Source organism: Cyanistes caeruleus, chromosome 14, assembly GCF_971803275.1.
Source record: "Cyanistes caeruleus chromosome 14, bCyaCae1.hap1.1, whole genome shotgun sequence".
Classification (NCBI taxonomy): domain Eukaryota; kingdom Metazoa; phylum Chordata; class Aves; order Passeriformes; family Paridae; genus Cyanistes; species Cyanistes caeruleus.
Genome location: NC_141714.1, coordinates 13,072,117 through 13,099,225, shown reverse-complemented (window position 1 = coordinate 13,099,225; position 27,109 = coordinate 13,072,117). Strand labels below are relative to the sequence as shown.

At 47.1% G+C, this 27,109-nt stretch overlaps 1 protein-coding gene and 1 long non-coding RNA gene across 26 annotated transcripts in view; one reads left to right on the top strand and one right to left on the bottom strand.

Moving 5' to 3' along the window:
• Positions 1-467: 467 nt before the first annotated feature.
• Positions 468-2,492, bottom strand: LOC147650570 (uncharacterized). The gene is made up of 2 exons (XR_015276520.1): positions 2,401-2,492; positions 468-973 (listed from the first exon to the last, which is right to left on the bottom strand). It is a non-coding gene; the product is annotated as an uncharacterized LOC147650570 (long non-coding RNA).
• The window catches only part of MBNL3 (muscleblind like splicing regulator 3), an 87,923-nt gene continuing 63,215 nt past the window's right edge, over positions 2,402-27,109 (top strand). For 6 of the 25 annotated variants that reach the window (XR_015276511.1, XR_015276509.1, XR_015276515.1 and 3 more), the window contains exon 1: positions 2,622-2,762. The gene's annotated coding sequence lies outside the window, so the exon portion shown is untranslated. Of the gene's footprint in view, positions 2,522-2,609; positions 2,763-3,705; positions 3,942-14,367; positions 14,460-27,109 lie in introns of those variants that run through there. The other 19 variants (XR_015276512.1, XM_086850973.1, XM_086850969.1 and 16 more) reach the window with 10 other exon arrangements.

Below are 27,109 nucleotides of genomic sequence, written 5' to 3'. Positions count from 1 at the left end.
TTCCGAAACCTTCTGGTGACTTTCGGTTAGCTCTGGATTAAGTTGCCATGTTCAGGTGAGTCAGCAACGGCTGTCCCAAGTGGTGTGCCCACAGACACACAAATAATCAGTAGCAAACATCCAAGAAGAAGCCAAACCCTTGAGACACAATCCTGTGGTGCAAATTTGTGCTCATCCTCCTTTTTTTTAGGAGCTAATCCTTTGTCTTTGCAGGAGGAGGAATTTTCCATAAATGTGGTATTTTTTTTTACACCTCATTGTGTGTTTAATGTTTAACAGTGGGATCATTATGGTTTTATTAGCAGCATGTAACGCTTTGTCATCTTCAACTGACTTTGCAAACATTAACTAATTGATCTCAACTATGAATCAGTGGTGGTAACTAGGAAGGGAGCCGGAGTGGTCTGCTGGTGGTCACTGGGGAAGCGGTTGTCAGAACAGCAGGGCACAGAAACCAGGGCTCACGCTTTGCTGCTCAGACCACGAACACGACAGTTTTATTAGTGTTATTTCCATTAGTGCTGCTGTCAGGGAGGGCTGCCCTGCATCCAATAAACAACCCTCAGCTGCTTCTCTCTGCCTCTGCTTGAGTTCATGCTCGACAAAATGTCACCAAACCCCCAAAAATACTGAATTAAGAAAAAAAAGTGACCGACTTTGTTTTCCTCGGTGATCCAGTGGTTGCTGGTTGTTTTCCGCTCCCCCTAACAAAATGCATAATTCAATTATCTGTATTTGTGGGAATTAGATGCTAATGCCAGAAAGGAGCAGGGCTGCTTGCAGCCGCAGCCTGAGAGGTTTTTAAGGGCCACATCGGCAGAGATTGACTTGAAGCATCCTGAAGCCGGCTGCCAGGAAATCAGCTCCTCGTTTGCAGTATGCAGAACATGTACGGCGGCTTCATGATTTACTCGCTCATCTGCTTCACATTGCGCCTACTCTCCCTCGCGACTGTCCTGGCGTACGCAATCTTCTGTTGCAAAACAGGAGTGAAAATGAGCACTGCAGCGTGGAAGAGCTGTGCCACTACCCAGGTAAGGGTGGCCAAGCCTGGCGGGGACACGGCCCCTCTGGGGGGGTGGAGTGACAGCAGCTCCGGCGATGGGAGGCTGTGCTGGTGGCTTTGAGGACAAATGAGATGTGTTTGGGGGGGATGTGATGATGGCCTGGGGACAGCAGGGATATGGCCCCTCCGTGAAAGGGTGCAATGATGGCTTTGGACATAAGGATGGCTGCAGTGGGGGAGGTGATGGTGACTTTGGGGACAGCTGGAACAGAGTGGGAAGGTGTAATAGTGGTCTTGGGAAAAGCAGGGATACAGTGGGGACATGTGAGAGCCGCTTTAGGGACAGAGGGTACAGAGTGGGAAGGCGTGATGGTGACTTTGGGTACAGCGGGGACATAGTGGGGCGTATGATGGTGGCTTTGGGGACAGAGAAGACAGAGGAGGAAGGTGTAATGGTGGCTTTGGCAACAGAGAGGACACAGTGGGGGGTATATGATTGTGACTTTGGGACAGCAGGGACACAATGTGGGGGATTAGATGGTGGCTTTGTGAACAGTGGGGATGCAGCCCCTCAGCAAGTGGATGTGATGGTGTCATTGGGGACAGTGGGGACACGCAAGAAGGTGTGATGGTGGTTTGGGGACAGTAGGGATTGAACCCCTCATCAGGGGGCTGAATAGTGGCTGAGGGTACAGAGTGGGGAGGTATCATGGTGGCTTTGTGGACAGTGGGACTACAGCCCCTTAGAATGTGGATGTGATGGTGCTTTTGGGGACAGTGGGGACACAACAAAAAGGTATGATGGTAGTTTTGGAGACAGCAGGGATACCGTGGGGACATATGATAGTGACTTTGGGGAGTAGTGTGGATACAGTGGGAGTGTATGATGGGGGCTTTGGGGACGGAGGGGACACAGCAGGAACACGTGATGGTGATTTGGGAACAGTAGGGATGTAGCCCCTCAGTGGGGGGCTGTCGCCGTGGTTTTGGGGACAGTGGGGCCCCAGCAAGGAGGTGTGATGGTGGCTTCAAGGATAGAGGGGACATATCAGAGAGGTGCAATGGTGGCTTTGGGGATGGAGTGGACACACCAGGGAGGTGTGATGATAGTTGGGGGTGGAAGGGGCACGGCAGGGAGGTATGACGGTGGCTTGGGGACAGTGGCGATGCAGCCGCTCGGCGGGCGGCGGTGGCTTTGGGGACAGGTGGGCTCGGTGCGGGATCGCGGCGGCTGTGCAGAGGTGGCCGGGCATCCCGGCCGGCGGCGGAGCGGCGGCCCCGGGGCGCGTCCCGCGGGTCGCGGCGGGGCGGGGGTCGCGGGGCGGTTGCCATGGCAGCAGCCGGGCGGCGCGCGCGGCCGGCGGGGCGCGGCGCGGCGCGGCCCCGGAGCGTACCATGTGCGCCCGGCGGCGGGAGGCGGCGGCGGAGGGGCCACGACGGCGGCGGCTGCTGCTGCTGCCCTGCTGCTATAGCTCCGCCACGGCGGGCCCGGCGACCAGGAGCCGCTGCGTCAATGTAACGGCGGGGACGGGGGCGGAGGGGACGGGGAGGACGAGGGGGGACGCTGAGTGGCATTTCCACGCCGCGCGTGGCCGCGGGGAGAGGGGGGTGAGGGGGGCGGAGGGCGGGCGGGAGGCGTTAAAATGGCGGCGCGCAGGCGGCCCCCGCGCTAAACCGGCCCCCGTGGCTCGCCCCGCGCCGCCGCGCGTGGCACGGAGCGGCCGCCGCTGCCTGCGAGCGCCGCCGCCGCTGCGAGGTAAGGCCGGGGTGGCCACGGGGACGCTCGGTGCCCCCCCGACCCGCGGGCGCCCGGGGACGGGGGGCGCGCTCCGGGGAGGGGGCGCGGCGGTGGCTGGTGCCGGTCCCGGTCCCGCGGGCGGCTGTCCCGGGAGCGCAGGCGGGCTGGCCGCGGGTGCTGGCGCGGCTCCGCATCTCTCCTTTGTCTGGCGGCGGCGGCGGGCCCGGGCTCCGCTCCGCTCCGGCGGACGGCTGCGGAGGGCGGCTGGCGCGGTTGGAGCGTGGCGGGGGCGACGTGCCGTTCTTTAATAGGAAAAAAAAAAATAAATCGCAAAGCCCACACCAGAACTAATTTTTGCAGCCGAAAGTGTTGCAGGCGCTGCCGTACCCCCGGACGCCTGGTAGCCTGGCAAACCCCCGCTCGGAGCAGTAGGAAGCGGAGTTTTACTTCTGGAAAAGCAGCCCAAACTCTCCGGAGGGCTCCGGCCGCCGCAGCGGCGAGAGAGGGACCGGAGGGGAGGGGGGATTTTTTCTTTTCCTTTTTTTTTTTTTTTTTTTTTTTTTTTTTTTTTTTTTTTTTTGACTCTTATGAAGACATGCGCATTTGTTCATTCTTGCCACCGCACTAGAGTCTGCCTAGAAACAAAGAACACAGCCTGGCGAAGTTGATGCTGGCTCCCAAAGTGTCTGGCTATTTTTTATTTTTTTTTTTTTTTCCATTCTTCTTCTTTTCCTTCATTTAGTTGTGCCATCGGTAAAAGCCTCGAGATGTTTCCTTCAATTAGTCTCATGTGCCTGCTGATGGAAACCCCCCCCTCCCCTCCGCTCCCCTCGCCCCTGCCAGGCCAGGTTACGCATTTTGGAAAGTGCAGCCATGATAGACAGAGCAAGTTCTCGCTCCCATTTTGCCCCGGCCCCGCGGTGTGACAGCTCGCAGGAGGTGTGCCTTCTCACCGGGAGCCACCCCCTTGCTGAATCATCGCCGAGCCATGGCCGGACAGCTCGTCCGCTCGGGCAGCGGAACATTCCCGGGCCGGGCATGAGGCGGCGGCGAGGCTGAGACCTGTTAACATTCGGCTCAGGCGCGGCCGAGCTGCTGCGGGGGGAAAACCTTCCCGATCCATCCGGGAGCCGCGGATGCCGTTCTGAGCTCAAAGGCAAGACTGCGTTGCTGTAAGGAACATCCCCTGCCTTTGAGGTAGTGAAAGTCCGACTGCCTGGTCCTGCAGGTTTTGCCTCTGAAAAGTCCCCTCTTGCTCAGACAGGCTCCGTGTTGGATGAACACCGGGCTCGGGGAGCGGCGTGCGAATTCGCGGTGTTTTGGCTCTTTGCAATAATCCTGTATTGTGTCTGCATAGAGAAGTGTGTGAACAGTAGTGTCGTGTCTGTGCTATTTGCCTAAAACTAGCTTATTCTGCACTGATGGAAGTCATTGCCATTGTTACTGCAAGGAAATAATGGCTTAATCTTTATGAGGCTTGGGGTGCGAGTGTGTCAGTTGCTGAGGTGTTGCTAGGTATCCCTGCCTCCATTCAAAGGTTGCCAAAAAGCAAGAGAGTGAGAGGTGGGATGAGCAATTTTCAGCTGGGGTGTATCGGGCAAGACTAAATTGCAGCAGTTGTTGGACATGTAACATGATCCTGTAATTAGAGTGAGGTTATAGTCTGTACCATGTTGAAACTATCAAGTGTCTGAGTTGGAGCAGTCTGAATTAAGCTGGTTATTCTGGGATTATACAGAAGCAGAAGTAATGCAGTTAAAGTTTCCACAGAGCAGCTTCCATAGGGTTGCAGAGATGTTTTCCCCCTATGGGTCCTCCTTGTGGGTGTTTTGGTGTTAAGGTGGTATGTGGGGGCTGCAATGGTGCTGCTCTCCGGGTTGGAGAAAAGCCTTACATGGCACAGTCCTGCTCCTTGGAGCTTAATTTACTGATGAACATCCAAATCATGCATCTTGGTCCTGGGAGGGAAAAATATCCTGAAGGGAGGACTTGGGGGGGTTCAACTTTGTGCAGAAGTGAAGGACTTAAAGGATTTGTAATGTGGTCTTGAAACTTCCCTGCCCCCATTACTCTCCATACCCCAAGGAAGATGAGTGTTAGTAAGTCTGGTGTAGAGCCTGGTCTGGTGGAGAGCCTGCAAGCTGTGGTCTTTTCAGTGCTCCTGGCGGTGGGGCAGGATCTTCCTGGGGTGGCTTTAAGCAGCTCTGGTTTGCTGTAGGGTTGTACTGGTGTGGAGCTGCACAGGCAGACCTGGGAGGCTGTGCAGAGGTACGGCGTGTGGGCACCAGCTCTGCGCACGGGTGCCAATTTCCCTCGGTGTGTGTGCGGATATATATAGACATGGTATATATTTAAACAAAGTAATTTTAAAGCAGAGATGGCCCAGAAAAGTTTTGAGAACTATTTCAGTGTTTTGAGTATTCTAAAGACAATGGACTATGCTGAAGCTTCTAGGTATTATGGGATGTGCTGATAGCAGGAGGAGGAGTAGTCTACTTTGGGCTCAGTTGGCCTTTCTAGGAGCGGCTGAGTTTTATGTGTGCACCTGGTTCAGCCTGTTTACAGCTGTGTGGCCGCTGCAGATCTGGTGCTGCCTTATGGGCCTTTTGGGATGTGTTGGCAGGGGCCCAAAGCAGACCTGGTGGTCAGCAAGCAAATTAGCCCCACGATGCTGTAAACTGTCCTGCTCAGCCTCCTGCAGCATTTGGCCGGGTCAGCAGAATTCAGGGTGCCACATCCTTTCCACTGCTGTGAGGGACCTACATGGAGAAAGAGGGAGGTCTTGACCTGTGAGATCCTTCCCTCTCAGTGCTCTGGACCATGTGCTGCAGGAAGGTTACTGACAGTGGGGATGGTGGGCAGTTGTCCCTCTGAATCCACACAGAGGATTTTCTAGTGGTTTTTGTGCCCAGTTCCATGTCACAAGCAATGGGGGCCTGCTCTCCCCTCTTATTCGCTGTTTGGTAATGGCTGACATAAGCCTTAAAGGTTATTCTTTAGAATTTTACAGACATAGACGTTTTCTCCTGGGCTTGTCCCATCTTGGCAAGAGGAATATGTGGAGCTTAGAATTTTGCACTTATGATGCCATCAGACATGAAGTTTTGAGGGGCTGTTCTGCACATTTAAGGGAATCTCAAAGTGCAACTTAAAAACTTGTGACTGCAGAGAGAGAGGCTGGATTTGTTACTTTTTGCAGCATAGCTTGCAATCAATTTTGAAGCTGGTGCTGTGGTGGGAACTGGTGCTTCTTCTGGCCTTTTCCTCCAGACTCTTCCATCCTCGTGATTTAAGAATAATCTTGCAGAATAACAAGGAAAAAACTACACTCATTTTAGCCATCACTCAGCTTCTCCATGTGGCCACAGAAATTGTTGTGTTGGCCCAAGAACTTGGGGGGGCCCAGGCAGGATAGAATGGGGCTGGGCCACAGCATAACTGCATTGCTAATGTCTGGCAAATGGATCTTCCTAAAGGCACAAATCAAACCATGGCTTGCCTAGTCATCAGTGCCTGCAGCTCAGTCAGGAGCCTGAAAACAAATGAAGGTTTTCTTTGTGGCAAATGCAGGCACAGGTGAAGATGATGAATCTACAGTTGAGATTTGGTGACTGATGCCCACCATAGGACACCCCCTTCTGTGCTGGTGGTGACAACTTGGCTTTGGAGTGAACCTTTGCATGACTCAGATGTATTGGGAAAGAGTGTGGAGCATTCATAGGAACAGGCTTTTTGGACCATGAACATACTAGAAGTCACGTGTGGAAACTGAGTACTAGAAACACGAGGCTGCTCATTGAGAGGGAGGCTGAGCACTGAAAAGCACAGGTTGCTTAGATCTTGATATCCAAAGGTAGTCTTAGGAGTGATGTTTCTCTTGGTGTGCCTTGAGAACAGTGCAAACATCCAACCAAAGAACTGCCATGTCAGACAGACATGGCATCTTGCATTACCATTGCCCAGGTCCAGACTCCCAGCAGCCATCAGGAAAAATGTCAGAAAAATCTTTTGCAAAATGCTAGAAAACCTTGGTTGGGGAGCGACTGCAGCCTGGAAGCAGGAAAGAGAGGATGTCTTTATTGACCAGGGTGTGTTTGCTCTTAAAATCCCTTAAAAGCTCTGAAGCTCAAGCTTGCTTGATTTGCTGTGTTTGCCATATGTAATATTTCAGTGAGAAGTTTCAATTCAGTGTGGCTGAGTTGAATCAGGGATCCACGATCCACTGCACAGGTGATAAGGATCCACTTACCCGTGTGTAATGTACTGGTTTGTTTTTTAGACTGTTTTTTAGAGGCTGTGAGCTTCTTTTTAATTGGTGTCGTCTAGGCCTCTGGGCAGTGCATGCATCCATCTCTAGGGCAATGCTCAGGTTCTAATTCATCATACGATTTTAGCACAGACTTGTCTCTTTTGCTGAAATTCAGTCTTTAAGCTGGAGCATTTATAATAAAACATTTTGTAATTCTCTGTTCACCTCTAAGGCAACACCACAGATTCCCCAGACTTTCTATCTGTGTCTGCTGCTGAAATAGAATTCCTTATTGTGTCCCCTAAGTATAGGGATCATTTTAGTTTTTCTTCAGATTTCCATGTGTGCAAATTGCTGCTCCTGGATAGATGATTTACCTGAATTTGTGCTTGTGATGCTTGTGGTTGGTCACCCCTTGCCTGCTAAGCTATGCAGCGGTGTTGTTCTTTTAAAAGGTGTGTATCCTCCCCTTTTTCCATGCCATCTTCCAGGAAGGATTGTCTACCCAGAGCAGTGTTGATGTTATCGTCTCCCATTTTAAATGGTGTCAGCAGTTATTTGTTTTTTCCCTTCTCTCATTCTGATGCTAAGTACTCACCATGGGAATGAGTCGTTTTGTATTATTCACATGGGGTGAATCTGTGGCTTGGCCAGCAAATTATAAGGCCCTGCTGTGTGAGGGTGAGGGCCTTGGGAGCCCAAGTAAAGGTGCCAGGATCTGTTTGCTTGGGGTTTTTTTTTCTGTAAAAGTACGTAGGCCGATAGCAAGCGGAAAAAGCGGTGGCCTTCTGAGCCGGGTATTTTATGTCTGAGGGCTTCTGAATGCATAAAATCAGAGAGAATGTGTCTGTGTAATCCGATCTGCTCTTGAAAGCCTTGTGGAGGGCTGCATGCTGCAGACATAAGCTGTGTCAATAAGAACTCTATTCACCCTCGGAAAACAGCCTCGTGATCGAGCTTGATTGGCAGCCTTCCTAAGGGAGGGCCTTTTTTTGAGAAAGAGCTCTGATTTTTTGGCGGTACTTCTGACTGCCTTCTTGGACTCCCACTTATTGTTCCTTCCTCGGCGTGATAAACTTGGATATTTTTGCTGGGAGCTTGCTGGGGCAGAGGGAGGATTTCATGTAGCACTGTAACAGGAGTGTGGGGTTCTTCCTTGCAGTGCAGCTCCTCTGCCAAAGCTGTATTTATGAGCATGAAGGTGAGGGATTTAAAAGAATATGAGGTAGGACTGGAGGTCGCTGTGTGCAGGAGGCTGTACCATACCCTTGTGCATGCTCAGGGTACTGTCTTGCAGAACAGTGGCACAAAACACCCATCCTTGTAAAAGTCTTGGATAGTAATACACAAAATGTGTGGTTGTGCATGCTTATGTGCTTTTTTCCCCCCCTTGGTTCTGCAGATGTCTGTGTTATCCAGAAGTGTTGTTGGTTGAAATTCTGCTTTTGGTAATGCTGCCATAAATCTGCTGTGAAGGCAGTGTCATACTAATGGCTGTAATTTGCTAGTTGCTATTATATATATATATATAAAAAAAAAAATTAAAATAAACCATGCACGGCAAAAATCTAATTCTGCTTTATGAAGTATTCTACACCTGGCATGTAATCTTTTAAAATCTTGTAGGAAAAATCTGCTTGAGCTGATAAAAATGGTACTTATGAGATTTGCTGAAAGCAGAATTTTAGTCAGAATACCAGGTTCTGAGCTGCTGTTCAGTGTGTAGCATTTGTGCAAATGGCATTTTCTGCTGTATTACATGTGTGATACTCAGCATTTGCTCTGCTGAGGTCTTAAAGCCGTTCTCATTGGCACTAAGTTACTGGCTTTAACAAAAGAGATAATGGACTTTCAGTTCTGCGTGTTTCTTCTTTTTTTCCCAAGTTCTTTGGTCTATCTGTCATTTTTTTTAAAGCTTCATGTACTTCATAAGTGATGATTTGAAAATTAGCTCATCTGTATGTCTTTCTGGGTTATTCCTGTAGCTGCAAATAAAAGCTTTAAAATATAATTAGAATGTAATATGCACGATCTCAAAAGAAAAAAAAAAAACAACAAAAATGAAATAATGCGAAGCTATTATTTAAGAGAAATGCAATTATGTCTTGAGCCAATTGAGGCTTGACTTAATTTCTCAGGGTTTGCTGGTGATGATGTAGTAAAACCAAAATTAACTCCTGAAATATGCCTGTCCTGAGTCAGGAATTTGGCTGATGAAAGTGTAGAGAGCCACTGAAAGAAGGGGAATCTCCTTGTAGGGGAGCCTGTCCCTGTGCAGTTTGCAAATGGATGCAGCATTTGGGGTGATTCCTGCAGTTTCATTTTCCTGGCTCTTCCCAGCTGAATCCCCTTCAATAAAGGCCTGGTCTTGCCTACAACAGCTTTAATAACAAACTGTCTGTTTTAGGTGGGATTGGCCCCTGAGCAAACAGTGTGCAGACCTTGGCAGCCATGGACAGGGTGAGGGTGGGCAGGAAACACTGGCTGCTGCTCCTCTTAGAGCAGGGAGGCCGCAGCTGGGTGATTTGTTTTTACTTCCTGTTCCCAATCTGTTTTGGTCAAAAGTAGCGGTGTTTTTCCATATTAAAATGTTTGGCTTCATTCTGCTAGGCAGCAATAAATTTCACACCGTACACAACGTGTTTCTTATATTTCAGAGACACTTCATTGCTGCCTTTGACTTTTAATTTGGATGGTGAAACCTTTATTAGTGCTTTCTTTGTTGCACGACCTGCTTTTCAAGGAAAACAGAAAGCTTTTTATTTTTTTCTCCTTCTGTTTTGGAAAGAGCCTTTGAAATATCTCACAGGTCTGTAGCTGAGCAGAGGGAGGGAGCTGGCAGGTCTGTCTGCCATGCCTGGTTCCTCAGCAGGCTCACAGGGAGATGGGGACACCTCAGCCTGCTTCTCTGCTCCTGGAGTTAAATGGGATGCTGGGACTTAATTCATTAGTGCTTGTGAAGCGTTTGGTAATGTTTTGGTGGAAGGTTCTGGGGCTTGTGTGGTGGTGAGATGTGTTTGTGCAATGCAGAGCTGTGATGCTGGGAGGAGCCTGTGTGGGTTGATGGACCAGTTGTTAAAATGGTCCTAAAGGCTGGAAGAGTGAGCTGTAAAACATCTCCATACCATTGATGGGAAATCCTGCTCAGTAAAGGACAAGCTCTGCGCTGTGGCTGACTGCCGGGCTGCGGCTGGGAGGTGCTCTCCAGAGCACCAGGTTATTCCACAGCATGCAAAATGTTACTGCAGGCCATAGGGTGCAGAACTGATGGAGGAGAGAGAACCAGGCTCTTTGAGCTCTTTGCTGCTTGGGCAGCAGAGGTGTTGGGGTTTCCCCAAAATTTGGTGAGAACTCTTTAATCAGTGCTGGTCACTCTTAAGTTGCTCAGTTGTAGGATCTCCTATTCTGCAGCCAGCAAGTCCGGGTGAATAAATCTTTCTATGGCCATACCAGGTATCAGTGGGCTTCTTTCAAATATAGTCTGAACATTTTTATATAAACAGTAATAAGCAGTGCTGGCCCAGGGGGCTTGTATTGCATTCAGATACATTTCAGTGAAATTATTTTTGATGAACAAAACAGAAACAGTAGCATGGAGCCGTTCACAGGGTTATAGATGGTTTATCCTCCTTTCTCTTAAACCTCCGGATGCTGGAGTTGTGTCTGACTGAGGAAGGTGTTTTGTGAAGCCTCCATGCCCTTGGACAGACTGCCCAGGTTTTGGCACTGGAATCTCCACTTCGCGTTTGCACTTGGCTCCTGGATCCATAAACATACGCCTCCATTCCGTGTACTCTGCTTGTTCCTCAGACCAAGTCCATCACTGATGAATTTGGCTTGACTAATTACTCAGTGAAGCACTTGGTGTGACAACCTCAGTGCCCTTCGTTAAGCAGAGCCTCGGTAATGAGCTAACTTTGGCAGTGTCCCAAGTGCCCAGGCGTGGTCTGGCTAATGAAGCAGCACCTTTCACATGGTGCTTGAGGAAGCTGCACTTCAGGTCATGTAAATAAGGAAACCAGAGCGGGCTGCTCTCCTGCAGGATAACAGCAAGCCCATTCCCTCCTGCATCTCTGCAGTGAGGTGACACCTCCCCTGCTGCCTCTGGGTGCAGCCAGCCTCTCCCTCTTGCTTAGAAGTGCAGACCGGTTATCCCCACTCCTCCTCGTGCCTGAACTGCACACTCCTTGGACCAGTCTGCCCAGGGCACCTCTCTTGGGTGTCTCTCACATGGGATTGGCCACCTTCATCATGATTTTCAGGGTCTGGAGAGCAGTGGGTTGAGTAGCTGTGATCCACAGTTTCTTCTGAGACTGTGGAGATGAATATGGCCTGTAGGGAAAATTCTGTATGAGGTTTTATGAACCTTGCTGAAGGGAGAGACCTGCTGGGTTGGGGACTTTCCAGCTCTGGTGACTGTGTTGTAATATGACTCATTCAGTAGCTGACACTCAGGTACCAAGGTTGGAATGAGGATGCTGCTGCCAAATGTCAAATTCATTCTGTGCCCTGTGTTAGGTGGAAAGTTATCCTTCTAACAAGACCTTGAGACCTATTAATAAGGTACAGGGAAGCTTCTTGTGTGCTTAATAACAGATTTATTTATTTTCTGTACAGTGATACCCATCTTGATTTTCTAGAGATACCTAGATTTCTAAATTTGGCCCAGATGTAGAGACTGTAATAGGTACCCCTAGTTGGGTGGTGACACCGTTTTTCATGCCAGCTTACATGATAAAGTTTTCCCCAGGGTCTTGGAGCCTCTTGCGGGGAATGTGTATATTTGGGACAAGAGGTGGAAACCTCTTGACAATGGGGCATTGCCAAGCCGGAGCTGTTGGCTGCTTGAGCTCCCAGGCTGTGCCAAGTGCTCTTGGCTTCATGGGTGCCACGAGGAGCTAAGCCTGCTTCTTCACGCACTTCATATGTTTTTTGGCACTGAAAGGTGTGTTCTCTTTCCTCACTGCTGCTGTCCTCTTTCCTCTGCTTTGTCAGTCTCATGAAAGCTTGTCGTGGCTGAGGGAGAGGTCAGGAATGATGCCTGGGCTAATGCAGCCTGTGCTTGGATCAGCTGGAAAAGGTGGTGAGAGCAGAGCTGGAGGGTGCCCAGTGCTGCAGGAGAGCGTCTGCATGGGTGAGGCTGAGTCAGTCTCTGGTGGCCTTTTGCAGGGTGCTGGGGTTTTTTGGGTCAATAAAACCCTCTAATAATTATGTACTGATTTAATTAGAAAAATGCTCAGAGCATCCATTGCATAAGGCTGTGAGCTAAGGCAGGTGCTTTTTAGCAGCAGTAATTCCCTTTTTGAAACAAAAGGACTGGGCAGCTGAGTTGGACCAATCCCATGCAGCAGCAATTCACCACACACTACATTTCACACAACTGCCCACTTATTCCTGTTTTGTAGGTGTGGGGGTGCTTTGGCTTGACTTCCCAGTGTAGAGGCCAGGAGAGCAAGTGGGGAATGCCACAGTCCAGCCAAGCATGCCAGATTTGGGACTGACTGGCAGCAATTTACAGTTTTTTTGACATGAAGTTCCCTTTTTATCAGTAAAACGTAGATTCAAACACTTGTGAGATGCTTCTTTAGAGCAATCATTTGTGATCAGCAGTAAACACATGACTGGTGACTTGCTTTTCTGATGGCTTTCTCTTGAGCTTCCTGAGATATTTCTTTGTCAGTGTCATAATGACTGGGGAGAGGGACTTTACAGTTGAACTGAAATTTAAATTTCAGAAGTTTTTTCTCATGAAAATAAATCTATGTTTGGCTTTGCTGCTGTTACTGTGCTCCATTTTCAGTTTTTTGGTGCAGGCTGTAAAACCATTAAATTCCTAGTGATGTGGTGCAGAGCAGCGTCTTTAGTTTGAATCTGAATATTAGTGAGGAGCAACTTGAATTTCAAATCAAGTTTTGGTCACCAGCAAGACACTTTTTTGTTGGTCCCATGTGCCTGTGACACGTGCTGGTGTTGTGGCATGTTCCATGCTGGTGAGTGTCAGCTCCCTCTCCGTGGCAGAGCCCAGGGCTGGGCACTACTTGTTCTGTCTGCAGGAGTGACACTACTACTGCACAAGTGAGACTTTCCCCTTGCCTGTTGATAGGCAAAGAACCCATTAGGATTGCAGAAACTTCTTCAGAAATTTATGCAGCAATTGTAAGCATCCTATCTTCCTTTTTTTTTTTTTTTTTAGATTAAACTAATGCTACAAATACTTTTTTTTATAAGACTCCGAGTACATCAAAACTGTCAAAGGGGAGAAGTCCACTGTGGTAATTATTGTCCAAATATAGTAACTTTGTGATAGACTGAAAGTGAGGCTGACTACAAATGGGAGTCATTCTGGGAGGAAGGTAAAAATCCTTAATATTCTGAATGATAGAAGAATGAATTTAAATTCATTTAATGCCAGTAATCTTTGTATTATTAAACATAATCTGCTTCTGAGAAGCACACAGACATGGCTTCTTTTTTTCCCAGTTCTCAGTAGACCTGCATTAATAAGAACAGAGTGTTTCTCCTGACCTGTGCCTTCAGACTACGAGCTCCCAAGGGCACAAATTTTTCTTCTGTATTTTTGGACAGCAGGTAGTGAAAGCTGCCATAAGTAAGTAGCAAATCTGGGAGCATGTAACCATAGTCCCAGATCGTTTAGCAAGGGGTTAATCCTGCATGATGCTTACAGTAGAGTGAAACAAGGGTTGCAATCTGATACCCTTCTGTGGGTGGTTTTAGGATGGTTTTGAATCTGTGTTGCCAAAGAGATTCTCACCAAGGTGATCTTAGGTGGAAGCTGAAAGAGTGAGAGATGGTGAAGGCTGTTATGGTTTTGGATGCACAATTTTCTGGATGGTTTACCAGAGGGGCAGTACAAATGCAATGGTATTGATGAATTTGATGCAGTATTGTTAGCTGGATTGTGGAGGTGAGGAGGCAAGACTGGCTTTAGGATTGTTGTTTGGAGCTTTCAGTGTGGGGAAAGAGTGCTGTGGCACATCTGACATCTATGGGTGGGAGGTTTTCACGATCAGCCTCATGCATTTCCCTCTTCTGAGGGAGAGAGCTGGTGCACACGACCTTAGGTTTCTGTAGGAATTGTGATGTTGCTCATCCTGGAGATCCAGGCAACCAAAATGAGAGAGAGAATTAAAGTGTGAGATCTGCTTGCTTATGACCTGAATCCCCTAATCACTGCCCCGTGTAAGTGAAGGTCTTAGGCTGGGTTGAGTAGAGGGCATCTCCACCCAAGAAAATGTACATCTGCCCTCCACATGGCAGAGTTAGAGCTTACTCCTGGTGAAATACAGTTGTAAGAACCTTAAACCTTGCCTTAAGCCAGACCTGCTATTTGTGACTTTGCTTCCCCTGTGGCAGGCACATAGTGAAGGCATGGTGAAGAGAGGTGTGTGCTGCCTGAGCTCCCTGTCCTCAGGACACCTACCCTGGCTGCAGGGAAGCGTATCCTGGTGAGTCCATGGCTTTTGGAACTGGTCCTTCATTTGATGGCTTGGATTAAAGCCTTAATTTTATGTAATTGTTGTGATGCTTCTTACTTAGTGGGAAGTAACATTGAGGCAGTTCATGCAACAGTGTGGCAGCTTTCACTGACCCTGTAATTTCCTTTTGACTGTGGCTGTTTCTCCCAGGGTATCCCACTAATGCCAAACCCTTGGTAATCCCATGCTTTTCAGCATGGTGATCAGTTTATTCCAGGTTGTAAGACTGTAGCCAGTGATGTAAGGCTTGCTGTTTTTTTCATGTATGTAGCTAAACTGAAAAATCATTTTAAAATAAAAGGAAAGGAATTTATTCTGAGTGGCGTCAGCAAAAAAAATAAAAGAAAAAATAAGAAATTGTCAGCACATTTTTGGCATGGAGGTGAAGGGAAGAACATATTTTTATGGAAAGATACGTAATTTGTTTATTTATTAGATGAGAGGTAGAGATGTTTCAGCTGAGGAATGGAGGAAAAAAGAGAAGGAAAAACAAGGAGGGAAGAAGTCTAATGCTGTTTGCCTTTTGTAAAGAAATGCTTCAGTTTTTCTTTTGAAGCAGTCTGGAAATTCAGGTTAGTCACTGCAAAGCTGAATAAATAATTTCTCTGAAAAGCACTGCCTAGCTTGCACACATAGCAGGTAGAAAGATTAAAATGTTTCATAAAAGGACTTTAAAAGCACCTTTGGCTCAAATTTGTGGTACTGTAAACTGAGGGAGAACCTCTGATTTTTCTGTTACCTGAGGATCTGGCTTTTGGTTTTAATCTCTTTTTCTCTCCCTCCCCTCCTTCTCCCATGATATGAAAGGTGTGTTTGTATGGAGGATTTCTTGCAGCACATATTCAGGGATTCTTTCAGAACTCAGACAATTTGATCCAAAGGTTCTTCTTAGCCTTGATGGAGTTTTGCTTTTACAGCTCCTGTGAATTATGAGAGTAATGGTTCAGCATCGTGTCAGATACAGATAATTGGGGTTTTGAACATCGCCCACAAACACTTAACAAAGCACCGTGCAAATGTTTTTGAGAGCTAACAAAAACCTGCGTTGTTGCCTGAAGGTTGAATCCACAGCTAGCTGCCTTCTTGGAATAAGCAGATAACAAATTAGCTACTAATACCTTATTTGTGGTTTGATATTCCCACTGCTGCTACTGATGTGTGGCTGGGGTCAAGGTTTTTGGGTCACAAGATGGAGTGCAGGAGTTGGATCCTGCTCAGTGTTGCTGCCCTGTTTGTATGGTGTGTTTGGGCAAGATAGGACAAGCTGTTGTCCATCTATCTCTAGCCTGTGCCTCCTGCATATTGGCTACATGGGGTGGGGACAGCAGGGACCAGGCCATGTGTGGTAAAATAGAGGAACCAGCTTGCTCTTTGACTGTACCATTGCAGCAGGTCACTGAGCTGTGCTGTTGGGGGGTGATGGTTCAAGTCCTTTGTGTTCAATTGATGTTTTGAATTGTGTTTCTGACAAAGGATGAATAAGTGCACAAGGCCGGGTTGGATAGGGCTTTGAGCAACCTGTTTTAGTGGAAGGTATTACTGCCCATGAAAGAGGCATTGGATAGAAATTATTTTTAAGGTTGGTTTCATCCCCATTCTAACCTTTAGATGAAGCTGGGTATACCAAACTTGGCTATGGTTTCAGTGTGAGGCCAGAGCTGCTTCTGAGGAAACTCTGGGGACTGTTGATTTAAGATTCATGTCCTGTTGGGTGAGCTCTAGGGTAAGATTCAGCTTTCAGAAAGTACTGTGTGTTTTGTTTGCTTTTTGGCTTTTGAACATGTGTGGTTTTTAAGAACAATCAGTTTTGAGGGAGCCTCCTGTCAATAATTATTACTATTTGTGTAGGATGATCAAAAGAGTCTCTACGAGGCTGAAGGGGAGACTGAGCATAGACAGGCCCATGTTGGAGTCGCTGTGTGTTCACTGTGCCCTTAAGGTATAGGATTAAGCTTGCAGAAAAGGAACGAGGTCAGGTCTAGACCAAGAAGTAGACTCTGGAATCCAGCCAAGAGTGTAAGGTTTTTCCTGTAACAGCATCCTAGATGTGGCAGTTGTGTTGACTTAGCTGAAATGAGGCTGACATCTGTAGGTCAGGCCTGATTAAAAGGGAAGGAGGGTGGAGAATAGCTCTGCAGAGTAAAGAGGATTTAAAGATAACAGTGGGGGGAGATGCATGGCCCTTACTTGCAGAATTTGGGTTGGCCTTGGGAATCTCACTGTGTCTGGTAGCAGGAACCTCCTGGTCGCTGAGTTCTCTGTGAGCCCCAGGACACAGCTGCTGCTCCAGTTCATGGGTGTCTTCTGACTGATCCCTTCCCCCTGAGCCTGACTTTTTTGGATAGAAGTCTGACTTAAGCTTTCCTCTTCTGCTGTTCAAGGGAAGCCTCCCACACAAACCTTTGGCTTGGTGTAAAACCCTACTGTGATGACAGCACCCACCCCTTGCTTTGTTGTTTTGGAGGGTTAAGTGTCTGGGTCTCCTGCTTGGTGCAGATGAAAGGTGCTGTATTGCTGAGCTGTGCTGTATGTTGCAGCATTATGTGCTGGAAGCTGCTTCAGAAAATGTTTCTGTGCTCCTTTTGACCTCCATTGTGTCTTCCTACCCAAATTCAGTTGTGCTGGTGGAGCTGTTAGAGGCTGCCTCTCTTTTTTGAAAGAGAAGGAAAGAGGAGAATGATGGCACTTCAGAAGCACTAACCCCATACTTTGGTAGAACAGCATATTGTGCCCAAAACTGTGCTTCATGATCATTAGCTGCTGCTTACACATTAAGTATGCTGTTCTCAGAAATGCTCTGCCACCAGGGATCTCTGTTCTTTGGGATGGGTGAGGTGACACTGCAAACAGTAGTATGAAGGAGCATGCCACCTCCAGAGTCAGGAATGTAATTCATCTGTACTTCTTGCCTGGAGACCTTCAGGAGCTGGTCTGCTGTTCTGATTTTTTTCCACAATGATTCCTTTCAGCTTTTCAGAAAAAAATGGCTGATTTGATTAGATGAACACTTCTGTGGTATAAATCAGAAAGGAAGAGGGTGCTTAGCTTCTTCCTGAAGCAGGAGTTTTAGTTTCCAAATGAAAAACTTTCTTAGCATGATAAAAATAGAGAATTACTTTATGGGGAAAGTACTCACTTCCCTCCTGGCTCTGCTGGGCTGCCTTCAACTGGGAGGAAGTGGGGAAATTACCCTCAGCTCCCTTGGACCACAACCAGTCCTAGTGGTTTTCCAGTGAAGTAACTAGAGTTTCACCAGAGCTGTGCTTTAGCTCTTCAAAGTTAAGGGATAAATAACTCTGTATGAAAATTGAATTTTAAATCCTGTCAGGCATGATGTCCCTCCCTGTAGGATCTGCAACCCGTGTGGCACTGCATCATGAAGTGCAGGCCATGTTGAATGGTAAGGTTCATCACGTTGGGGTGCTCAGTCCAGCTAAGCAGCATGAGTAGCTGTGATCACCACTCACATCAGTCAGTTAGTAACTTTCATATTTGGAGAAAGAACTGCATAAGCAGTAGTAGCCTCACATAGAATTCTGGGCCTCTCTGTCAGGGGATGGGCAACTGTTTGATGATTTTGTAGAAAATAAATTATCTTGGCCTTTATTCTAGTCCCTAAATTCATTTTCAACTGTGACAAGAGCCAGGATTTAAGCCTGGGTTTCCCAAAGTAAAATGCAGTTAATTAGCCCACTCCATCATGTAGCCTTCTCTGTTAACAAAGGCAGTATACTCAGCCAGACAGCTCTTGCTCACAAGTGATGCTCACCTTTTGTATGGCAGAGTGTGCTTGCTCAGAGCCTGGAGTCCTTGTTTGCATCCCTTTTCAGCAGTGCTTCTTAACCCCTCTGTGCAGCCCCATTGTAGTGCTGCCTGTCTCCAGTTGAGAGACTGCTGGCACCAGGATGTGTTTAAGTTTGAGTGATGGTTTGTGTTACTGGAAATGGCTGTGGAGTTTTAGCAAGGTCAGAGACTGCTGCAGGGTAAAGGGGAAGAGGGTTTCTACCCTGAGGAGTTTGTAGCACTCAGGGTGATGTGACATTAGTGTTATTAGCTGTAAACTGTGAATGGGGTTCAAGCAATATTGGGGGGCAAAGTGAGGCAGTTAAAACAGCTTGATTTCTGAGCTGGAAGAAGGAAGTATGAGCCGTTGTGTGGGGTCCTGGCTTGCTGTTCCCACCACACCAGATCATCTCACTGGCTGGAAGCTTGTTTGCATCAGACAATCAGCCAGAGCTCATCACCAAATGCTGCTGTGGTGGATCAGGTGTGGGGAGATAAACCAGCAAGAAATTTGGCTTGCTGTGAGACTTTGCTGCATTGCTCCTGGTGGATCAGGGGCTGTGTTAGACTTTTTGTTTGCCATCTCACCACTGATGTGGGTTCAGAGGCTGGGGTGAGGCAGGGTGCTTCCTGAGCAGGGCAAGCTTCTGACAAGATTTCCTAAGTTGTCACTGACCTCAGGTAGCTTACTTAATTCTCATCTACTGCAAAGGAGCTGCTTGGGTTAAATGTCAAGAACTTTGAGTTTTGCAGTATCATGATATCGTACAGTTTCAAAATACTATTTTTCTTCCTTGTGTGAATATCTAAATTTGACTGTTGTACCTGCAATGTCACAGGATTTACTAAACTGGGGAGAAGGACAATCCTTAGTCTAGGTATAACTATTGGCTGTAGTCTGTAAAAATGTGTCTGCAGTTTAAAAAGCATAAGAAATTATTTTCAGATCCTGTCATCTATTTAAGCCCAGGCTCTTCAGTACTTGTCTGCTTCCTGAAGACTGCACTTACTGATATTGTAATCCAGAGCCTGTGTGTGCAGGCAGTGCCATGTGGTTGAATGCAATCCTTGCACAAAAAATCATCTGTATGTAGATACTAGAATGTGAACAGTGATGTCTGTGTGAGTGGATAGCAGGTCACGACCCCCTGAAAAGAGAAACATATTGATGTTGTTAGCAAAAGCTGTGGAGCATGTTTTCCTTGAAAATTGTTATTCAATGTTGTTCTTGCTGTCTTTTGAATTAAACATACTGTAAGAGTTGGTTTGCTGGAATTTTGACTGTTCTGGAGCACTGGATATTGGGTAGTCATTATTAACAGCCAGAGAAGGTAGCATGACCTACTGAACAGACAGCAAGATGCATAGACACTAGCAGCAAGGAAATCTAAGACAACACATGGAAAAATATGTACAAGGTAAAACTTGCGCAGCCAGCCCTTATGCAGCAAATAAAGCAAGGTCTTACTGACCTTGGCAGCTGTACAGGGCAGTCTTTGCATAAGAATGACTTGTGCTCAATATGCTAGAGAAATTATTCAGGGATAAATATTCCTGTTTTCTGCGGTACTGGGGACAATGTCATCTTCTATCTCCAGTCGCAACACAAACAAATGCATTGCAGACTGGGTACAAGGAGGACCTGACCCTCCTCAAGCACAGCCAGTTCTGCTTCCCATGGCTTAGAGAAAGAGATTTGGTACTGTCCTCCTGGCAAAGCTGGATCCAGGGCCTTCTAGCAGCCACCTTTGAGACTGGCAGTGGCTGGATAGAAAGGCAGCATGACTGGTGTCTTCCTTAATTGGTCTGTACAGTTTGTGTCTGCTAATAAGAGATCTGCTAGACTCAGAAATCAGAGGGGCACTTTGCTCTTCCTCTTGTGCTGTGTGGAGGCAAACAGGAGGACTAGACCTGCAGGCTGGTTAAATGCCAGGAGATACCAAGCCAGTCAGGAATTTCTCGTGGCCTAGTGCTTGTGTGCAGCTCTTGGACAAGCCAAGCCCAGCTCACCCACTGTTTGGAGTGAGCAGGAATTACAATGGAGCCTGTACTTGGTGGTTCCCTGCTTCAGAGCCCAGTTTCCCTCCAGCCAAGGTGGGAGTGGGACAGATGGATGTTGAGCTGGCTGGAGTCTCTGCTCCCCACATCCTGGGGCTGGGCCAGTCCCCATGCCACCACCATGGCCAGCTCTGCACCTGCACATCTCCTCCGGTGGTGTTGCTTACTAAACCTTGCTACTTACTCACTACTTATGTTTCTCATGACTTTTTCCTTTCTCTTCCTCTTCCACTGGATAGATCAGCCCCGTAAATATCCATGTCCAAGAGCAAAGCTGTCTTGAGTGTTTGGCAGAGCAGGGTCTCCAAGGTCTCTCTGTCAGGAGAGGGCCAGAGATGGTGTTTGTTGATATCGATCATGGGAAATGTAATTAATGCGGGTATAAAGTGTTAAATGTTAAATTAAAATGTGAGATTTAAAGGCAGTCAATAGATCAATTCTGAGGCTGGGATGAAATGCTCAGACTTTCAAATAATAATCAGATTTCCGATAAAATCTCACTGTGTGTAATTAAAGGGGTTGAAATACTAAATCAGGTGTTAAGGGAATGATATTTAGATTATGTTGAAAGAACAAAGATCCAGACAAAAAGAGCCTTCCTGTCTGCAGGCAGAGCTCAGGCTGGGCAGAAATAGTGTGGAGCTTGGGGGATGTGCTGATCTAGCAATTAAAACTGCCAAGAGAGGAGAATGATGGGGAAACTGCACAAATCTACAATGCTGAACATCTGCCTGGATGGAAACAAGACCATTTGGAGCTCATAGCTCTTTTGTAGTCTGATAACACTTCTAAGACCTTGGTCCATCCACATACACAGATGTCTTCATCTTATGTGGTCTTGGTGAGCCTTCCAGAGGATTGAGGACAGCATGTTAAAACCAACCCCAGCAGGAACTACTGCCATAAAAAACACTGCCCAAGAGTTAAAAATACTAATTACCAGCTGCCACCGCATTTCAGTGGTATTCCAGCTAGTCAATAAGAGCAAAGACATGCAGTTGATATTTTGTTAAGGGTAACAATTTAAGGAGAGGGGCAAAGTTAGACTCAGTGTCCTAGGCCACATGGTATTTCCAGGACATTTCTTTGCAATTTTTATTTTGCTCTATAATCTATAAAAAAGTAAGAAGGAAAGAGTCCAGAGTAGCCAACTCTCCAGTTTAACTGGCCTTTGAATAATGATACCAAATAAGTTCTGCTTTAGGAGCAGTATCAGCCTTTGCTCTTGCAGTCATCTTAATTTTCTGAAGCTGCAAGCTGTGCAGGAGGCTGCAGGAAACATCTATTCCCTGAATATGTATCTTTGCTTTCATCCCTAAAGGGGTAATTCAGAATATGGTACAGACATAGTATTTACTGTGGGCACTGCACCTGTCAAAGTAACATTACTATGGAATGGAGGGTAAAAAATACTTCTCTGCTAGGTAAATGGGTAAACTGGCTCATTAGCTCTGGGCACTTACTTGCTAACTTTGTCCTGCACCTGTGATGTGATTATCTGTGAAGATGTAGCTGTAAGGCTCTCCAGAGCCTTGAAAGATGCATGTTTTAAAAGTATCTTCTCATTTTGTTTTATAATCTTGGTGCAGCCTCTGCTGTGCAGTTCCAGAGGTTGAGATGCTGAATAGGTCCATGGATATGATGTAACCCCACCCAGCTGGTCATCAGTGCCTTGGAAATGCTTCATGGTTGTTATTGCTTAACTGCAAGCCCTGCCTTAGCCATGGGCTGAGCCAGGCTTCTGCTCACCTTGGTCCTTGCAGAGCAGAGGGTGAAGAGCAAATAGGGCCGTTTCAGCAGTGGAGAACTCTTCCAAGCTTTTAAATAAAGGTCTCTAAATTTTCTGGTGTGGCTGGGCTGAGGTAACCTGATCTTTGGAAAAGTGCCTTTGTGCTGTAGTTTACAGAAGGGCTTCTTGATTAACAAAGCCTGAATGTGGGTTAGTTAAACTGTAGCCATTGTATTCAAGGTCACTGTTAATTTTTTTAATTGCAAGCTTTCTCCCAAGCCTGGGGTTGGAAATGAGACTTGCCATGTCAAGCTCCCAGAAAGGGTTGGAAATTGTGGCATTTCATCCTGCAATTACTCTGTTTCACTCTGCCCCTTCTCTTTATTTAACAGGAAAATAAGCTTTGTAAACTGATGTACGTAGATTTTAAGTTCACTGCTGATACTAGAAGCCCCAAAAAGCATGTGTCTATGGGAAGAGATTGATGCTCAGGCTGCAGCGTATCACAAAACCAGCCAAGGGAATAGCAGGGACATAAGGGCATGACTGTGGCTAGGGACTTAGAGAAGGTCTTTCCCTTCTCATGAGTCATAGTGGAGCTCTGCAGGTCCCTGCCAAAAGGTGGTGTGGGCACATGAATCTTTCAAAAGTGCTGCAGAGACTGGGCAAGCACTAGGCATGGAGGTGGATGGGGAATAGCAAGCAGGTGAACAGTGGCATGCTTAGGGAGGCCTCAGAAGGAGTGGGAGAGTGGGAGATTGTGTCTGCTGTGCTGTTACTCCTGGGCATCTATGGGGCTGCTGGATTGATTTCACCAGCTGTAGCCCACCTGGAAGGAGGGTCATTCCCCCACACTCCTGCTGCTGCTCCTGCCTTCTTTGCCCACACCTGCCTGTGGACACGAGCAGAGGAAGGATCCACAAACAGTGAATCACTCTGAAACACAATGTTTGAGGTCTTGCATGCTGGAGGGGAAGTCTAGCCTCTGATGACTCCCTGTCAAGGAGCATTTTCTTGCCCTCCCTGAACCATTCCTGGGGTTCTAGTTCCAGTCTTCTGGGTTGTTTCCACCTATGTATTCAGCACAAGTGGGAAACCTGCAGCACTCAACAGCACAAAAAAAGGGTGAAAGAGTACTTTATGTCTGGTCCTGCACACTTTCCCCCTAAAGAGTTTTCCCTTATTCCTTTCCTACACAGAATATTGGGAGGCAGAACAGAGATTCTAGTCTCTGGTCTTCTCAGATGCCTCAGTGTTCCCAAAATAATACTCCCCTGGGTTAATGCTGTCCTTGCACGTTTTTAAGGTGAAACTCCTTGCAGTCTCATTCCTGGCAGGCAGAGTTGGCTGCTCCTGCACTGGAGCCCTGGTGATCCTGGCAGAGCAGCGTCTGCATGGTTCGTGTGGCGAGTCCCAGTTCTGTTTTTTGTGACCTGAATGCATGGAACAGCTTGTTCTCTGCTGTCTGTTAACCCTTGGAAAGGCACTTCCTCTTGTGCTCCTTCGTTCTGCATTGGCAGTGCTCAGCAGGGACGGCTCTGCACTTCGGGTTTGGGGACAGAGCCTGCGAGGGAGTTAATTGCTGAGTGATGATGGCTTTCTCCAGCTGAAGATCTGCTTCCATGAGCTATTTAAGCCTCTGTTTCTTGTATCTCTGTGCCAATCAGATTAGGTGATGCCAGGAAACAGACCACAGCCTGCTTGCTCTTGAATGCACCCTTTTTCCTCCTTACCTGTTTATCCCAGTCAAGCCCCTTTCCGCTCTGCCTTGGTTCTTTAATTTAGCTTTGTTCCTTCCTTTTCATTTTCACAGCCTTACACTGGCCCATCTCCTCTCCCTGAGGCTGCCTCTCTGGGTTTTGACATCCAGCCTTAACAGCAGTCAATCCTGTTTTCTGTCCTAGTCACGACTGTTCCCTTTGCAGAGGCATGTGCCCCTCTGCACTTCTGCACTGAGCTTTTCTTGCTTTTGATTCACTTCATGCTTACTCTGTTGTAACTTGGATTATCTTTAAATTGCAGTAGAGAGATACACAGATCAGTGGTGCAGCTGAAGGGGCTCGCTTTCCCAGGATAGAAAGGGGAACAGGTTGGGGCAGGGAGCATGGCTAAGAACTGCCCCTCAATCATTCCCCAGGGCTGCTGCCACCCTGCTGTCTGTGCACCCCCGCTCTTCTCCCAGCTGGACCCCTCCACTCATTCACTGATTCTGGCGAGGGATTCATTTTTGAAAAAAAATAAAAGTAAATAAAAAAAAAACAAAAACCAGTTCTAAACCCCCTCAGGCTCACGGGACCAAGCGTTCCAGCCTGGCCCTCTGTGCCAAAATAGGCCCATCCCCTGCCTCTTGTGAGGCCCCACCTTTATCCTTCTTCTAAAAATAAAACGCAATGACATTCCTTCCTAGTTACTCTGTTCTCTTATTCTGACCTCATTAGACTTTCCCAATAGAAAATTTCATTGAACTCCTCTGGTAGTGGTGAAAACAAACAAGACCATTGGACTTCCTCTGGAAAAAATGCATCTATATAACAGGGAATTGCAGGGAGCCAAATTTCCACTGCTGAGTTTGTGCTGTACACATATGTTCCCTCATATGCGTTTAGTAAACAAAGTTGTCTTCACACTAAGAAGAATTTAAAACAATTTATCCTTTATATCTGATTTTCCTCCCTTGTTGGAAAAAGATTGCTTCTGTAATATTATAAGGAGCAAAGTACTGCTAGCTGGGGTTGCAAGAAAAGCCTCTTTTTTCCAGACCCCCTGAGCTAAATATATTTTGAGGCTTATGTATGTGCATGTACGTAAGAATGATAGCCAGGTGATGGATTGCTAAGCCACATCATAAATTCAGTTTGTTGGACACCTCTGATTACCTCCTCTGCACTCTGCCTGTAATCATTCTCCTTCAAACATCCTTCTAATGTTCTTAACAGCAGCCAATTAAAACAAAGACTTCACTTGTCATCTATCTGCTCTTTCCTCTGCCATCACCCAAGCTCCTTCTCTTGAGTGGGGGGACAGAAGTGCATGGATAGTGGTTCAGTGTGTGTGCTCAAGGTTTACTGGAATATATCCCGACTTGGTTTTTTTTGTTTTGTTTTGTTTTTTTTTGCTGCTGCCTTTAAAATTCAGCTTGGACAGACACCCAGCCAGGCAGGGGTGGGTGCTTGTGTGTTTGCTGGGGGCTGGGCACTGGTGGCAGGAAGGGTGGGGTACATGGAAGACACTGTTCATCTGTACATCTGCCTATCTTCTTGGGCTCCTGGTTTTGATTCAGAGGTTTTGTGCTGATTCATACGCTTTCTGAAGAAAAGCATGCCCACAGGCATTAAGGGGGGAAATTGAAAATAATTCAGGTCACTAAGACTTTAATGGGGCAGAGGAGTTATAGGTTGTGGTGTTACAGATGCAGGAGGGTAATAAGATAATTGAAGATCTGAGGATTTCAGTTGGTGTCAATGACTCAATCATGCCAGGGAAAACAGGATATTCAAACTGAATCAACTGAAAAGTTGATTCATCCACCTGGCAGTGAGGTGAAAAGTAATGAGTAACAGATTTTGGGGTGCATGGAAGGCAGGAGAGGCCAACACACTAACTCTGAATGGCTTGGGAAGTGCCTCAAGGGTGATTTTTGACTTCCTCTTGCCTTTTTTAGGGCTTAGCTGTGCTGGCTTCTCTCTGCATGCACCCCTAAACCCTGTTTCCCACAGGGGCACTGGACAGAGAGTAGAGTAGGTGGTGCTTGGTATCAAAGTATGCTGCCAAAACTAGCCCTTACACCTTTAGGTGCCTTTTGGTTTGGCTGCTCCCTGTAGGTACAGCAGCAGTGCCTCCCTTGCACGCTGGGAGGGTGTTTACTGCTGCGCAAGCAGGATTGGAATTGTTGGATGTGCCTTTCATCCTGTTGCAGCCTGCTGGATTAATGGGGCAGATCTCTGTGCGTGTGCATGCGTTCTGCTCTCTCTCCTCTATCCTGCTTTGCACTGTAATGGCTGTGGGGTCTGAAACAGATCTGTTCATCTGGTGCTGGTGCAGCCTTTAGCGCAGCAGTTTCTTAATGCCTGATTGCAGTTCCTGCCTTTTATCTGCCAGACATCACTGAGAGATGGGAAAGTAACAACCCCCGTTTGCAGATGGATTAAGTGACTTGTCACTTGTGGCACCTGTGGCTGCAGCAGTGTTTGAGCCCTGTTTCCAGAGAGTCCCAGTCTGACAGGAGTAGAGCATCTTCCCTGTCAAAATGATGGCTACCTGTGCAACGATAATGCCTTTGGGGTTTGGGACTAAGCTGCTTTGGATTTACACTGGAAGTGGAAAATATGCTCTCAGTTGCCACTATATTAGGTTTTTCTGCTTTCCTACATGTTCTCACTTCTTTATTTTAGTTCTGAAAGAAAATATTGTAAATACACTGGATGCTTTTGTTACCAGCCTTTCAGACTCCTTTTGTCATTGTGTATTTGATTTGCAACCTGAGGATGCTGTTAGAGGTCTGAGTTGAGAAATAAGTCACGGCTTTACTTTTCTCAAGTCCTGAATTGTTTGACGAATGTATTTTTAGTACCATTGTGCACTGTATTCCCTTCCATGTAGCCCATAAATGATAGGTGTTTTCCCTACTGTGCATGAGTCCTCATTTTTAACACATCATGTAACTCAGATGGACTCAAATGTAGGAGCACAAAGACTTTGGAGGCCTGCCCTGTGTGAAGGGGAAAATTACTGTCTGGCCCAGAGCGGTGGCTTTGTGATGACTGCATTGTGTTCTGGTGTGCTGTGTTTGTACCAAACTGGTTTGCTGCCAAGTTACTTATGGCTTATCCAAGCGCTCAGTACAAAGAATGTTAAAAGAAAACCTTTTTTTGTTTTCTCTGAATTCTTCCAGCTGAGAAAGAATTCAAACCACAGTCCAAATGCTGTCTCTTCTTTTTGCAGGCCTGTGGTGACCAGGTAAGGCAGTTAACACTGGAGCGTCTTCAGCTGTAGTGTGTGTGTAGAAGCATGTGCTTACAGAAGATATACTATGGGACCTTCAGGGAAAGTG